At 42.2% G+C, this 16,388-nt stretch overlaps 1 protein-coding gene across 4 annotated transcripts in view; it reads right to left on the reverse strand.

Annotated features, from left to right (window-relative positions):
• The window catches only part of GRB2 (growth factor receptor bound protein 2), a 259,767-nt gene extending 244,840 nt beyond the window's left edge, over positions 1–14,927 (reverse strand). The window contains exon 1 of one of the 4 annotated variants that reach the window (XM_069200139.1): positions 14,830–14,927. The gene's annotated coding sequence lies outside the window, so the exon portion shown is untranslated. Of the gene's footprint in view, positions 1–14,760 lie in introns of all 4 variants that reach the window. The other 3 variants (XM_069200142.1, XM_069200141.1, XM_069200140.1) reach the window with 3 other exon arrangements.
• Between the last annotated feature and the right edge of the window lie 1,461 nt (positions 14,928–16,388).

The following is a 16,388-nucleotide window of genomic DNA, read 5'->3' on the forward strand; positions in this document are numbered from 1 at the left end:
AACATAATCCAATCACAAGACAACACCGTCATCTCCTACGATGACACCGAACTCATCATCTTCCTGGCCAACAAGACCAACCAGCAGAACCAACTCCACGACCATGGTAGTTGACTGGATGCAAACCAACTGCCTGAAGCTTAACTCTGACAAGACTGAAGTACTGGTCTTCGTCAACAAGAGCTACCCATGGGATTCCACTTGGTGACCATCAGAGCTAGGACCAATACCCACATCCACAGACAACTCAATAAATCTAGGGATCATCACAGATGATAAACTCAACATGAGGGCTCAAATCAACACAGTGTGCACCTCCTGCATCCACATCGTATGCATGCTGCAAAAGATCTTCAAATGGATGCCTTAGAACACCAGACTGACTGTGTCACTCAAGCACTCATCAGGAGCAGGCTGGACTACAGCAACACATCATGCCGGAATTTCCAAACAACTCCTACACAGACTTAAGGCCATCCAGAATGCAGCTACAAGACACATACTTGCCTTCCCAAGCCGCACCCATATCGCACCACCCCTCAGGAAACTTCACTGGCTACCAACACAAGTGCAGCCAAATCAAACTTATCACACACACATACAAAGCGTTACACAAAACAGGACCAGAATACCAGAACTACGCTATGCCTCACTTTCACTCGCACACACTCCCCGCATCTGCAAAAGCAAAATTGGAGGTTGCTAATTCTTTTACATTGCACCAAAGACATGGAATGACCTCCCTCAACACATCAGAGCCTCCTCCTCTTTTATTGAGTTCTGCAAGAAGATGAAGACCTGGTTCTTCATCTCAACACCTTGGGACCACACACCTTGCCCAAGTGCCTGGATACCTGCTCGGGTGAATAGTGCTCTATCAAATCCCCACAAGATAACATGTACGCAATGACAGCATATGCATTATTATATGTATATGTATTTATTACAAACTATATAATGCTGTGTTCCTTTTTAATCTGATTGAATTACCTAATTGTGCTGTTTATGAATATGTCACCCATAGTTGTAGCCCGAGGGATAGCTCGAGGAACTGAACGCTCGCTGCTCGGGAAAAAAAAGCAGCTGTCATCAAGTCACAAGTTCAAATACCAGCATGGTCAAATCAGCCTTCCATCCTCCCAAAAGTAGGCAATTTTAGTATTATCAGTGGGTAACCAGAGCATCTGTTCTTCCAGTGCTTAGAAATGGCACGTCTTGGAAGAAGTGCTAAATAAAAATTATTTCTACTACATCACAAAATCCCCCTTAATACAACAAATCACACACACACACACACACACACACCACCTCTTAACTAGCCCTTGGGAGAAATCCTGACAACCCAATATTAGGGCAGGCAGACAGGGAACTTGTCACCGATTGCAAATGTAGTCCTGAAACAGGAAACAGCAGAGTACACCTTTGAGTACTTGGAAACCAAGGAACCTCAGATACAGCATCTTAACTGCATGTGACCTATAAAAAAACAATGCTTTTGTTGCCTCTTTGTCAAATCCACCAGACGGCACAACTGTGCTGCTTGGTAGTAACATTAACCAAACCTTGTTCTTTTTCCCTAAGAATGCCCTGGAATCCCTCCATTCTGACTTTTCCTAGCAACATTTTAAAATGTTGACCTGAAAAGAAGAAAAAAAAAAGAACACTGGCAAAGCGAATAAGAAACATCTTTTCTACCCATTGACTTAACAATGGTATTTGCTTATGCCATGCAGCATGGGCAAAACAAAAATAAAATGATTAATAAAAAAACAATTTAAACTGAGGAAGAGCATGTATGCCCACGAGATCACCCCATTCTTACTTTTCCCAGCAGCATTTCAAATGTTGGCTTGAAAAAGAATAAGCATTGGCAAAGCCAATAAGTCACACCTTTTCTACCCATTGGCTTTGCCAGTGGTTGGTTTTTGTCAATGTCATGCAGCATCAGAAAGAAAAAAAAAAAAGAAGAAAAAAAAATTCGAACAGGATTTATAGAGCGCAACTAGTCACCCGCGAGCGTATCTAATTGCTGAGAACACAGCTGCTAAAGGGTTCAGTTTAACAGCCAGGTCTTGAGTCCTTTCCTGTATTCCAGAAAAGAGGATGAGGTCCATAGGTGAAGGAAGAGGTAATTCCAGGATTTTGCAGCGAGGTAAGGGAAGGAGCGACCTCCACTGTTGTTTCGGCAGATGCAGGTGGTGTGTGAGAGGGAAGCGAAGTGCAGGTGTCTGGAGGCTTGATGGAATTTCAGGGGGGTGGCTGATGAATGCTGGTCTTTGACTGTGAAGAGCCTTGTAAGTGTGAATCAGCATATTAAATTGACATCCCTTCTGAATGGGGGGGCCAGCAGAGCTCCTTCGGGTGTGGGGTGGTGTGGGTTCGGTCCGTTTGATGAGGTCGAGGATGAGCCTGGCCAATGAATTCTGTATGGTCTGTAGTCTCTTCATGAGCTGCATGGTAAGTCCTACATAGAGCGCATTGGTGTAAGTCCAGCCGGCTGGTGACTACGGCTTTAGTGACGGTTCGTCTGGGGTTGATGGGAAGCCATTTGAAGATCTTACAGCGCATGCTAAGAGTGAGGAAGCAGACGGAGGACACTGCATTGATCTGGTTTTTCATGGTGAGCAACTGACCCGGATGATGCCAAGGTAGCAAGCTTAGTCTGTTGGAGTGGGTGCTTGTCCTAGTTTAGTAGGCCACAAGTCTTTCCTGAAGAAAAAAAACTGTGGAAAGTGTATGCCCATGCGTCGTCACGCTGGGGTTTCATACATGTTTGTGTGTCAAGCATGCATGCGTCACACATGCATGCACATATGGCATGACAAAGATGTAGTTTTATTATTTTTAACGTATAGCACCAAGATGGTAGACGACACGTGTTTTTGTGAGCAACTGGTTAGAAAATGGAATGGCATGGCAGCAATTGACAGCTGTTGTGCCCTTTACAAAAAAATACCTTTTTTAAAATGTTCCAGTTGTGAGGGATGGTGGAGCAATAGAGGACTAGGTGAAGGAGGCGGTAGGTGACAAGGCAAGGAAGCAGCGCAAAGCGGATGAGGGAGCAGAGAAGAGTAGGGGCACAAGAAAATGAAGATAAGACAAGCACTCTAATGAAGTACTGAAAGAAAATGAATAAACACTCCCCTCGATGTCAGCGGTGGAAGGATACAAATCATCCAATAAAAATGATGGTAAAGAAGCTTTGCTTCAGGGAAGGACAATCACAAGAAAAGAAAGTAGTCACTGAATATGAAGCAAGCAAATGAAAGCGGCAATGAAGTCAAGCAATGATAAGCAATCGGCTGGCTCTGAGCATATTGTAAGTTTTAATATGGTACACAAGAGCTCCTTCTGCAACATATAGGGAAAGGTTGCCCGTCAGCGAGGCCTAAACACCACATAAACCATTCTAAGGCTTGTGCAACGAGATTACAGAGGACGACTAGTAAAACTGCAAAGATAGAATAGCGGTAGAAAAAAAAAAACGTAAAAGATTAGCTGCTTTGAGCAAAAGCTCACATTAATGTCCACGCCTCAGCCAAGAAGCTGCCCGGAAAGAGACCAGGCTACAACTGTCAAATGATGGAAGGGGAAGAAGAACATGGCATTTACCGTGGACACACCCATCTCATTTCAGGAAAGCGTACATCAAGATCGAGGTGCCTCAGCTGTTGAACCGACTCCTTAGAGAGAAGGCTCCACTAAGACCCACATACACTGTGTCCACTATAAGGAGGGGCGCAGCTGCTGCATAACCATGACAAGAATTAGCAACATCTACACCCTGTGCTTGCGAGCACTTACAGAAATTAAAATAGATTTTATCGTAACCATATGACCTATACTAAATATATCTCATGGGCGTTGCCAGAAGAAAAAAATAAACGATTTTGAAGAAGACCACCAGAAAGTGAGCTCCTGGGATGCACGGATTTAGGCGATGGATGTAGTGTTGGATCACGAAGGACTGGCCATTGGTCTTTCTAGGGAGAATAAAGTGCTGCTAGCCGGCGAAAAATGCCCGTCATCAAGCACAAACACAATAAGAGAGCTCGCTTCCACGTGCTGAACCTTGGAGAAGCGTTATGCTACCGGACAGAGCAACAAATTAAGCTTCTTTTGTTAGCTATATGCAAATGAGACATTAAGGACAGGTCCTGAACGGACTGAGCAGGAGAGAAACAAGATTAACTCTGGGTGACAGGCAATCAATCTTGCCTTCCTGTCCGGTGGCGGGGGCTGGGCAACTTCACCGATGGAGCATTGTTAGTACTGTTGCACGGCCAATCGCCGCTACAGCTCTCAATCAAACGTGAGGTTTTTTCACCGGAGGACACAAACACGTCAGGCCCCACGCTCATTATGCCAGGGTACTTGTGCGACTGCATCCTGGTTTATGCAATCTGGTTTCAATCGCACTCAGTACCTATACACACACCAGTATATGCAGCACACCTGTTCCAAATGTTCGTCCTGCAATACGTGTGGCCTGTGAAGAGCTCCCAAACCCCACTGGAGATACGATTGAACTAGATCACAAACACTGAAAATAAAATTATGACCAAAGTCACTGAATATTAACTTGTACCCAACAGTGTTTAAAGAGGGAAAATCAAATGCAACCCAGACCGTAAAACGCAAGAACTACCAAACGGTGCCCATTCTCTCAGGTAAGAACTGTACACACAGGCATCACTACAACCTGCCTAAGCTTAGGAGCGACAACTGCATACAAGACCACTGCAACATACTTACCTCACTAGTGACCCACAAAATCCACAGGGCTACTACGACCAATCCGGCTCACAAATGCTACTGCACATAGATATGGACACAACCAGTTAATGTGTCAGCAAGGCCAAGTAGAGCATGGCCAGGCTCAGCAATGATCGTGAAAGACATCAGGCCCTTGCCAGCCTCCCCAAGGACCTACTGGCCATGACACACAAAGACGACCACAATCAGCTCACGCTCAACAGAAACCATGGCACAGTCAGGGACAACCAATCCAGACTGAACTGAAACCACAGTGCACACAATAACTACTACAACAAGGCAAGTATCACCTGTGAAGTTAGCACACCATGGGATAATCAAAATATGCTACAAAAACACTGTCCGTACTGGAGAACCAACATCAGTAACTGTCCTACTCAGCAAGTGACGCACTAGACATAAATGAACATATCAACAAGGAAACAAAGTTTAAAAAAAAAAAAATCACAGTAGCTACTTTAATCCCCTCAGTATGTAAGCAAAGACATTGTTCTGCTGGAAACCCAGTGCAAAGAAAACAAAGACTTTCTATGTAGCATTACCTGGGAATGTAAGAACACAAATAGTTGCAAAAGAAAATGGACTTCTTGATCCAAAGTGAGGCTTATTCAAGGGAAAACTGTGAATTCTTGACAAGAAAATGAATAAGTAAAACAATCAGCAAGCACGAGACAACATTAACATTATGAACTAAAAATATTACCAAGTATATACATTTTTGAGGCGTAACTAGGTAACACCCTTGTGATGGACACATAAACTATCATATCACTGCGCTTGGGGTGGCATACCCAACACCAATTTAGCATCACAGAAAATCCCACACATAAGCATATTTGACTGCAGTTACATATGCTGTCTGGGTAAATTGGATTATATTAATGCTTCCGTTGAGAGATACTCAGAAATGGCGATGAAAGAGCTGCAGCTAGTGGGAAGGAAAAAAAACAGCGGCCCGTAAGAATATGAATGGAACAAAGGAAAATAATTATTTTTCCCTGGGTCTGGCACTGATAACCTGTCAAAGCATAGCAAAAGGGAAGACATACATGCAACGGTTTTGAATTGGTTACCGGTTTAAACAACAGAAGGGAACACATTTTTCCCAGGGTTACTAGTCACAAAAAAGGAGACATAACTTTAACTGGAACATCTTCCCGGAACCTCCTACGTTAAGAGCCCTGTTACTGATCCCGTCTTAGAAGCTTGCAATGGTTCATGGTTCTACCACCAGAAAGCAGCATGTACTTCTAAGGTCTCTCCAGGAGTCCCACCAGTAGAAGACAACATGTATTTTCACCAGCCCTGCTCTGGTTACCAATACTACAAAAAGAACAATGCACATATCTGCAGAGGCACCCTGAAGCAAGAATAAAGAAAGAATATATATACATATCTTCAAGAGTTAGTAGTCCCCATTGACAGCCAGGTTTAAAAACAGTCAAGGAGGAGATACTCCAATGTTTGCTGCTGACGCAATACGCTAATCTGTAAAGGCCTTCCAGTTACAGATCTTAAGGACAAGGACCTCTAACACGATTTTTACTAACAAACGTTGGCAAAGCCAATAGGTCTCACCTACCCAAGAGCTACTGACTTTGTCAATGTGTTTTAGCAATGTTGTTCACCAGCGTGGCTGCAGTTCAGCATGGCTAAAAGTTAAAGACATTGAGGAGAGTGACATGGATTGTCGTAGAATGGAATAGTGAATACTGGAGCAGTGTTGTGCATTTGGAGTGGCATAGTGTGGAGTCAACTAGAGTGGAATACAACAGAGTAGCATAGCGTAAAGTGGACTGGTGTAGAGTGTTGCAGAGTATAGTGACACAGAGTGCAGCTGCACTGAATTCAGCGCCATCCAATGCAGCATTGTAGAATGCAGTGGCATAGATTAGGGTGGATGGTAGGGTGCAGAGACGGAGAGTGGCATAGCATAGAGTGGTGCGGAGTAACAAAGTTGAGTGATGGAGAGGGCAGTATCGGAGAGTCGAGTGGCATAGTGTAGTGGCGTAGAGTTCAGAGGAGAGTCAAGTGGCAGAGTGGAGCAGAGTAGAATAGCAGTGGTGCAAAGTTTATTTCCATAGAGAGCAGTGGCATACAGTGGAGCAAGGCAGAGTTGAGTGGTGTAGAGTTCTGTGGCTGAGAGGTCTGTGTTGTAGAGCAGTGTCATAGCAGATTGGCATAGAGAGCAGTGGCGTAAAGTGGTGGAGTGCAGTGGCCAAGAGTGCAGTGTAGACTAGATTGGCAGAGTGGAGGGGCATAGAGTTCAGTGCTATAGAGTAATGTGCATTGGTGATCACATTTGCACAGACATACAGTTTTATTAATAAAACTATACAGTGCACAGATGAAAATTTGTGGGAATAGCATCACCTAGTTTAATGATTTGATCATATTAAAGTATTTGTTTCCAACATACTTCAGAAATAAAAAATGTGATTCAGTTGTGCCTTCATAATTCTGATATATTCTGAAATACTTACACTACAGATACTAGAATAAAAAATGTATTTTTTCTGTCGTGGATAGTTGGGAACTTATAGGGATTGGTGTGTTTTTTATGAGCCTGCTGCATCCTATTTTTGCATACTTACACAGTTCATTTAAAAGTCGTTGTGTGCTACAAACTCTTTTCTACCTCCCAATTTCCAGCAAGATTGTCACATAAATCCTCTCAATTTGAAGTCAGAGAAAGAAAAGTAAACAACTGGCATTGGAAGACAGCGCTTGACCTTGGTATCTGAATGCACAGACATTGTGACTAAATAAGAACAAGATTTAAAGGCCTGTCAACAGAAAAAGAATTAGTGCAAAGATACAGAAAACACTGTTTATGTAACAGGAGGGACAAACTGAACCTGAAGAGCCCAAAGCAAATAAAGCCAGCAAATGGAAAGCCAGAAATTGTGAGTGACAAACCACAAAGCCAATGGTCATCAAATAAATAAATGTATTCCTAGGTCAACTTTCTGGACGTCCCCAATATGTCCTTAGCAAACCAGACAGATGTGCTGTCTGATAGGCTGCAACCTAAAAAGTAGGTAAATGTCTCAATTTAGAACAGCCCCCATTCCACTCTTTAAATGGAGTAAGTTAAAGTTGCTACACTATTTTCCAGTGTTATGAAGTAGCCTGGAATTTGGTCTTAGGTATCACCAGCTTTTATCAGCAACTCCTTCAATTAAGGGATCTTTCTCAGACAGACACTCTCAAAACAGGACAGATGCTACCCAAGTCGAAGAAATCTACTCTGAACCCAAATAATCTCTTTAACTAGCACCTCCTTATCCACCTTCAAATTATCAGGAGAAAAAAAAAGCAGTCTCAACTGAAATCTAAAACCAGATCAGCAAAAACACTCCCTCAGGGATCAACAATCCAGCTTCAGACCACTCTACAGAACAAAGCTCGATACCTTCCAGGAACAAAACTATGATTAACATATCACCAACAAGAATAGCAATCACCTCTCTGCAACATTTCACAAACACAAATAGGTTTCATAGAACCAGTCCTGTAGCCTGCCAGGGGACCTCACCAACCAGTATGAATTCTCCAAAATAGAAACCTCAATCTCTAAAACTACTAGCCTCCTATAGAACACACAATGGCTCTATCCGGTCGGCCATCATCTCCACCCTTTATATGAAATGCCTGCAGTCCTACTCACAGACTACAGAATCAATATTCACCAACAGGTGGAAAACACCAACCTCCATGTCAAAATCTACACTGCCCATAAATGTCAGCAATTCAAAACATGCCATAATCTCATTCAGAAATTAATGTTGAATGCCTATCAACAACTCAATAAGACCAAGACAGAATTCCTCCTATTCGCCAAACACGATCCTCAAATATTCCATCTCATTACAATAAATAAACAAACATAATGAATGGCATCTCTAGGTTTCCACCCATCTACACTGCTCGTGAATTTCAGAAACTCAAAACTTGCCACAATCTTATTCAAAATTGAATGTCTAGTGCCTACCAACAACTCAGACCGAGATAGAATTCCTCCTATTCACCAACAGTAAAACTATCAAAACAGAAGCTAGGAAATGGCTAGACTGGAGACAAAAACATGCAAAAAAAAGAGAAAATAAGGCTACATTATTCACTTATGATCTAAAACTTCATCATGCCACATCAGAACTGCCACAACGGTCCTGCAGTGTAGAATCACCTGAAGATTTACCTCTTAAGTGCATACTACAGCACCATACAACACAAAAACACCACAAATAATCTACCTCATTATGATAAACAAACAAACAAACATGCTGAATGGCATCGTTAGCTTCCTACCAATATACACTACTCATAAATTTCAGCAACTCAAAACTTGCCACAGTCTCATTCAGAATTTAATGTCCTTGTATTCGCCAACAGTAACAAAAACAAACACTAGACTGGCTCTCTAAAATGAACCTCGATAGCTTCACCTCCTAGTCGACACTAAAGCGAAAATCCCTTGGTTTCACCTTTGATATGCACATATCCTTTAAATAACGTCCACCTGAAAACCAAAACAGTCTGGAACAAACATTCCTTCCTGGGGAAAGTAAAATCATTCCTCAGTGAAACTGACTTCAGAACAATTATCCAAACCTTAATCTTTTCGCATCTAAACAGAGGTAAGTCCCTCTTCTAGTGTCTCTCTGACAACACACTAGGTAGGCTTGGAAGTATAGGAGATTCTAAATAATCTGCAAGGTACTGATGTAGTCTGCAAGTTAGGACTTAATATGCTTAAATAAAAAATAAAAAAACTGCACCCATGTCTTATAGCATCTGAGTTAGACCTGAATGAGGAGCAAGCAAACAGTCAATGCAAATGTGTCATTTTAGTGTGCTTCGAAACAGTTACTGATACTGGATTCCAAGCAACTCATAGCTAGTAAGGAGAAGGAGTTCAGCATTAGAGCGTCACGCAAAGGCATTGTGTACTTTTAGGAGTAATTATCACTCTACATTATGGTATCGAGTCTTACTCACATTCAGTTCAATCCGGTCTTATTTTTAGTCAAATATTCTTTACTTCGTCATGGTATCTTCTGAATCCATTTTCATGTAAAATTTCCACTTGTGTTAAATCTAAGTCCTCACACTGCTCGGTACTTGGTAAAATACTGTCACAAGCTCATTCAGTTGAGACTTAGCTACAACAACCAGGTGTGCCCCTTCACAAAGTTGGATCTTATATTTCAGGTTTAATATCCTCAATACCTTCAGGATTGATAATTGCACATCTGCAGTAAATTCATTTCACGGATGGCTTGACCTCTCATAGATGCTCAAATGTATGCCCTTCATTGTTAGTAATGCCAAATATTGAGGCTTTATCTTGGACACGAATCTGAACCTACAGCAACAGAAACTACTTAGCCCACGAAAAAAATTACCAAATCAGACTCTTCAGAGGAATCAAGTCTTTAATATCTGCTGAAGACATTAAGACAGTATCTCAATCACGGATCTTTTCAATGGTGGATTATGCAACTCACTACTGTCCGGCATTACTAAAATCCACTTGGCCTCACTGAAAGCAGCCCCCAAGGCTCCACCTCACATAGTTACTGGCTCCTGTAGACCTGATGCCATCTCTTCCCCTAACTCTGTTGCTCTAAACTGGTTTTATGTTGAGGAAAGAAGTCTGTTCAAGCTGGCATGTATTGTCCATAAACTCTGCATACAGGGAGTGCAGAATTATTAGGCAAATGAGTATTTTGACCAAATCATCCTCTTTATGCATGTTGTCTTACTCCAAGCTGTATAGGCTCGAAAGCCTACTACCAATTAAGCATATTAGGTGATGTGCATCTCTGTAATGAGAAGGGGTGTGGTCTAATGACATCAACACCCTATATCAGGTGTGCATAATTATTAGGCAACTTCCTTTCCTTTGGCAAAATGGGTCAAAAGAAGGACTTGACAGGCTCAGAAAAGTCAAAAATAGTGAGATATCTTGCAGAGGGATGCAGCACTCTTAAAATTGCAAAGCTTCTGAAGCGTGATCATCGAACAATCAAGCGTTTCATTCAAAATAGTCAACAGGGTCGCAAGAAGCGTGTGGAAAAACCAAGGCGCAAAATAACTGCCCATGAACTGAGAAAAGTCAAGCGTGCAGCTGCCACGATGCCACTTGCCACCAGTTTGGCCATATTTCAGAGCTGCAACATCACTGGAGTGCCCAAAAGCACAAGGTGTGCAATACTCAGAGACATGGCCAAGGTAAGAAAGGCTGAAAGACGACCACCACTGAACAAGACACACAAGCTGAAACGTCAAGACTGGGCCAAGAAATATCTCAAGACTGATTTTTATAAGGTTTTATGGACTGATGAAATGAGAGTGAGTCTTGATGGGCCAGATGGATGGGCCAGTGGCTGGATTGGTAAAGGGCAGAGAGCTCCAGTCCGACTCAGACGCCAGCAAGGTGGAGGTGGAGTACTGGTTTGGGCTGGTATCATCAAAGATGAGCTTGTGGGGCCTTTTCGGGTTGAGGATGGAGTCAAGCTCAACTCCCAGTCCTACTGCCAGTTCCTGGAAGACACCTTCTTCAAGCAGTGGTACAGGAAGAAGTCTGCATCCCTCAAGAAAAACATGATTTTCATGCAGGATAATGCTCCATCACACGCGTCCAAGTACTCCACAGCGTGGCTGGCAAGAAAGGGTATAAAAGAAGGAAATCTAATGACATGGCCTCCTTGTTCACCTGATCTGAACCCCATTGAGAACCTGTGGTCCATCATCAAATGTGAGATTTACAAGGAGGGAAAACAGTACACCTCTCTGAACAGTGTCTGGGAGGCTGTGGTTGCTGCTGCACGCAATGTTGATGGTGAACAGATCAAAACACTGACAGAATCCTTGGATGGCAGGCTTTTGAGTGTCCTTGCAAAGAAAGGTGGCTATATTGGTCACTGATTTGTTTTTGTTTTGTTTTTGAATGTCAGAAATGTATATTTGTGAATGTTGAGATGTTATATTGGTTTCACTGGTAATAATAAATAATTGAAATGGGTATATATTTTTTTTTGTTAAGTTGCCTAATAATTATGCACAGTAATAGTCACCTGCACACACAGATATCCCCCTAACATAGCTAAAACTAAAAACAAACTAAAAACTACTTCCAAAAATATTCAGCTTTGATATTAATGAGTTTTTTGGGTTCATTGAGAACATGGTTGTTGTTCAATAATAAAATTAATCCTCAAAAATACAACTTGCCTAATAATTCTGCACTCCCTGTAGAGACAAGGCACATTACTTATCACACAAACTAATCCTATAAAGAGCCTCATATTGCCAATGGAGCTCTGACTCCCAGTCGCAAGACTTCTGTTTGAAAAACATAAAACCCTGAAACATCCCTTCTCAGGCAGGGCTCCGAAAATAAAGAACTCCATTACTCATGCCATCAGGACCAATCACTTATGTAAAATAAAAAATAAAAATAGAAAAAATAAAGTGGAGGAACCAACCCTTACTCCTCAAGTGTCTGTTCCAACCTTGACAATTTTATTTCAACATTCAGCCCTTCTGGTAGCCCCATCTCCACTACATGAAGTTGATCTCCTTTCTTCAAACAGGGCATTTTATGGCTGGCTGTGGAGTCACATCTTATCCCAACTACCGTGAATATGTACACTGTGCCTACCTTTGATGTTATACAAAGCGCTTTGCTGCCCGTCTGGCCTGCTTCTCGTTTATATAAGTCAGCAAATAAATTCAGTGGCTTACACACAATTTAATAAATAAATAAGACAAGGCACTGGTGGAGCCTAGTGCTATATACACTCACAAAAATAATTGACACGAAAAACACCTTCATTACAGATTGAAAAAATACTCTAAAATTACAGTGAAATGCTGGTCTAAAAAGGTATCTTGATGAAATAAAAATAGTTTGACTGTATGACAACCATTTAATAGCCGAATCAAGCTTCAGAGCAGTGATGTCATTTGATGTGCTGTACACAGACATCTTCCCCTGACAGGGCTGCCTAATTACCAGTCTGCTGATGTGTCACATTTTTAAAGTGCTAAGACCTTACTTTGGGTTTCTCCCTTTATCTCTGTCAACACCATTAGAAAATGTATTTAAAGAGTGCAAAATTTAAGAACATGTGAGACTATTTATGGGTCCTAATGAAGGCTCTATAAAGCAAAAGGTGAGACTGAAACGGTAGCTTAGTAAAATATGGGGGTGGGGTGAATTTCAAATCTCGGAACTAGAAAAGCAGTGGGCTGCAGGGTCAATGGTGGGATGACCAAAGTTTGTGATGGGCTATTCCCACGAAGAGAAGGTCAGTACTGATTTACATTAAGTGGGCCTCTGGGATTTAATTAGCTTGGTGTGTACTCTGTAGTAACGGCAACTGACTGAATAAAAGTGCCCCCCACCCCCCCAAGAGAAAACTCAAGACGTGGGGCTCATTAGCTCACTTTAAAAGTTTGTTTTTGAAAAATAAAACGTGGATAAGTTTGACGGACGTCCATTGTGTTTGATGGAGCTGTTTGGCAACATTTTCCTACATGCTAATGTATACAAATGTCAATGGTCCAGGGTATATCTCTAAAAGTAGCAGGCAGAGTAAAGGAAGGGTGGCTGACTTTAGGTTCCCTTTCATCCTGTCTGCCTTTACTTCGTGTGACAAACTTTAAATCTGGCCCTTTGCTTGGAGTGGTGCGGTGGGTTAAAAAAAAAAAAAAAAAAAAAAAAAAGCTATGGTTTGGAAGGCAACCCAGAATGATTGCTGGCGGTTAGACTATTTGCAAGCATTTGTCCCATTACTTTGGGGGGTTTTGATTGCCAGTAGTATGTCTGGAAAATTGACACTGGTGGGCTTTCCAAAACTACTACTGTCAAGGTTTGTGAATTATAGAAAGGAGTAAATTTGCATCAATTCAAGGAATACCTATATGGGTGCAGAGTTATTACTTTTCAGTAAACTGGTTTAAGTTTAAATTATAATCCTTAAAACCTCTTAATGAAATCAGGACGAAGAGAAAAACCAACACAGACATAGCAAACAACTCTGAGCCCCAGACCCAACTACAATACCAAGAATCAATGTATTTGTGGTTGTCACACTCGCAATAACCCCGCTGTAGCTAAGCCCGGATACAACGTTTCTAATGTTTAAATCCGACAATCATATTGATTCAAAACGTATCACACATCTTTGTATGTCTCGATTTGTGCCCGTTTACCGATGTATGTATTTGTTTAGATTTCACTCTGTAAGGAGTAGCTTGTTATATCATACACAAATAAACTTATAGTTGCAGATTAATTTTTATTGTAAATGGTTGCGAGGTCTGTATGACTTTCCAACATCTACTGTTGCAATTGACAAGCGGGTGAGTTATATATGCGCCCCATTTCTGATTTGTGAAATCTGCATAGGGCCATGGGATGTAGCGATCACAGAGCGTAGTGGGGCGAGGTGGCATGAAGACATCTGTTCTTTTAAGCAATCTACTGATCATGGTCCAAGAAATGAACCATAAACTCTTGGAGTGTAAAGGTGCTGAATTCAGCAGTAACGCCGGGGCCTATGCGAGGGTTAATGTGAGGAACTGAAGTTGACGTATCCGTGGGTGGAGAGCTGGGGTGTTAAGAGGAAGAAAGGTCCTAAATAAGGATCTAGTGAAGCCCAATGTATGTAAGGCTCAATGTTGGGCCACCGCTCAAAAAGCCCGCAACCATTTCGGTCTCCTGTGACTCATCACCCCCTTCCCCCAGTTCCTCATCCACCGGGGCATTTACTCACCGCATTTCAATGCGCTTTACCAACTGGCACTCATCATTCACCTCTGAAGATACGCATCAATACCCAATGAGTTCCAGATCACTACTCGGGATCACGCTGCTGTCCCTCACTCACAATGTCCAACCCCCTGCCCCCGCCATGGCGCTATTTACCCATCAGTCTGCACACACTATATTTTTGGAGGGGTCTTGCTAACCTTTGCGATCAGCACACTAGTCTAGAATCAGCATTCCTTCACTGGCACTGGGTGAACATACACACTCACTTGCCGTCTCCCCCAGGGGGACTCACTTCTCCGGCCGCCGCTCCCTCCTGTCTCAGCTTCCGCTCTGTCTCAGACAGCTCGAGACGTCAGCTCTCGCGAGAACTGGAAAGGACAGAGACTGCGCGAGACTACAGGAAAAGGGAGGCGATCATTGGCCTCCTCTCTGCAGCCTGTTCCTGCGCAAAACAGAAAATGCCTTCAATAGGCTCAGTCTGTGTGAAGACCGGTGGGCGTAGTCCTGAAAACCTCAGTCTTTACAGACATATTAGGGTCAGGCAATGAAAGCCCAGTTTTTGGGCGGAGGTTCTTTCAGAGAAATATAGGAAACTATGACGTTTGGCCTGATCCCAGCATGGCTGTAGGTAGGACGTGCCTATTACTTATAAATAAAGCACATACATTTGCAGTAAGCAACAGAGTTTTAACCCGCTTAGGCCCTCATAACTTTTTGTTCACATAAGCTACCCACGCCAAATTTGCGTCCTTTTTTTTCCAACATCCTAGGGATTCTAGAGGTACACAGACTTTGTGGGTTCCCCAGAAGGAGGCCAAGAAATTAGCCAAAATACAGTGAAAATTTCGTTTTTTTCAGAAAAAATGGGAAAAAGGGGCTGCAGAAGAAGGCTTGTGGTTTTTTTTCCCTGAAAATGGCATCAACAAAGGGTTTGCGGTGCTAAAACCACCAGCTTCCTAGCTTTCAGGAACAGGCAGACTTGAATCAGAAAACCTAATTTTTCAACACAATTTTGGCATTTTACTGGGACATACCCCATTTTTATGATTTTTTGTGCTTTCAGCCTCCTTCCAGTCAGTGACTGAAATGGGCATGAAACCAATGCTGGATCCCAGAAACCATTTCTGAAAAGTAGACAAAATTCTGAATTCAGCAAGGGGTAATTTGTGTAGATCCTACAAGGGTTTCCTACAGAAAATAACAACTGAAAAAACAAAATATTGAAATTGAGGTGAAAAAATCTGCAATTTTTCTCTACGTTTTACTCTGTACCTTTTTCCTGCAATGTCAGATTTTTTAAAGCAATATACCGTTACGTCTGCTGGATTCTTCTGTTTGCGGGGGTATACAGGGCTTGTAGGTTCATCAAGAACCCTAGGTACCCAGAGCCAATAAATGAGCTGCACCCTGCAGTGCGTTTTCATTCTATACTGGGTATACAGCAATTCATTTGCTGAAATATAAAGAGTGAAAAATAGCTATCAAGAAAACCTTTGTATTTCCAAAAAGGGCACAAGATAAGGTGTTGAGGAGCAGTGGTTATTTGCACATCTCTGAATTCCGGGGTGACCATACTAGCATGTGAATTACAGGGCATTTCTCAAATAGATGTATTTTTTACACACTCTCTTATATTTGCAAGGAAAAAATGCAGAGAAAGACAAGGGGCAGTAACACTTGTTTTGCTAATCTATGTTCCCCCAAGTCTCCCGATAAAAATGATACCTCACTTGTGTGGGTAGGCCTAGCGCCCGCGACAGGAAACGCCCCAAAACGCAACATGGACACATCACATTTTTTGAAAGAAAACAGAGGTGTTTTTTGC

The sequence above is a fragment of the Pleurodeles waltl genome, chromosome 7, assembly GCF_031143425.1.
Source record: "Pleurodeles waltl isolate 20211129_DDA chromosome 7, aPleWal1.hap1.20221129, whole genome shotgun sequence".
In the NCBI taxonomy this organism is placed as follows: domain Eukaryota; kingdom Metazoa; phylum Chordata; class Amphibia; order Caudata; family Salamandridae; genus Pleurodeles; species Pleurodeles waltl.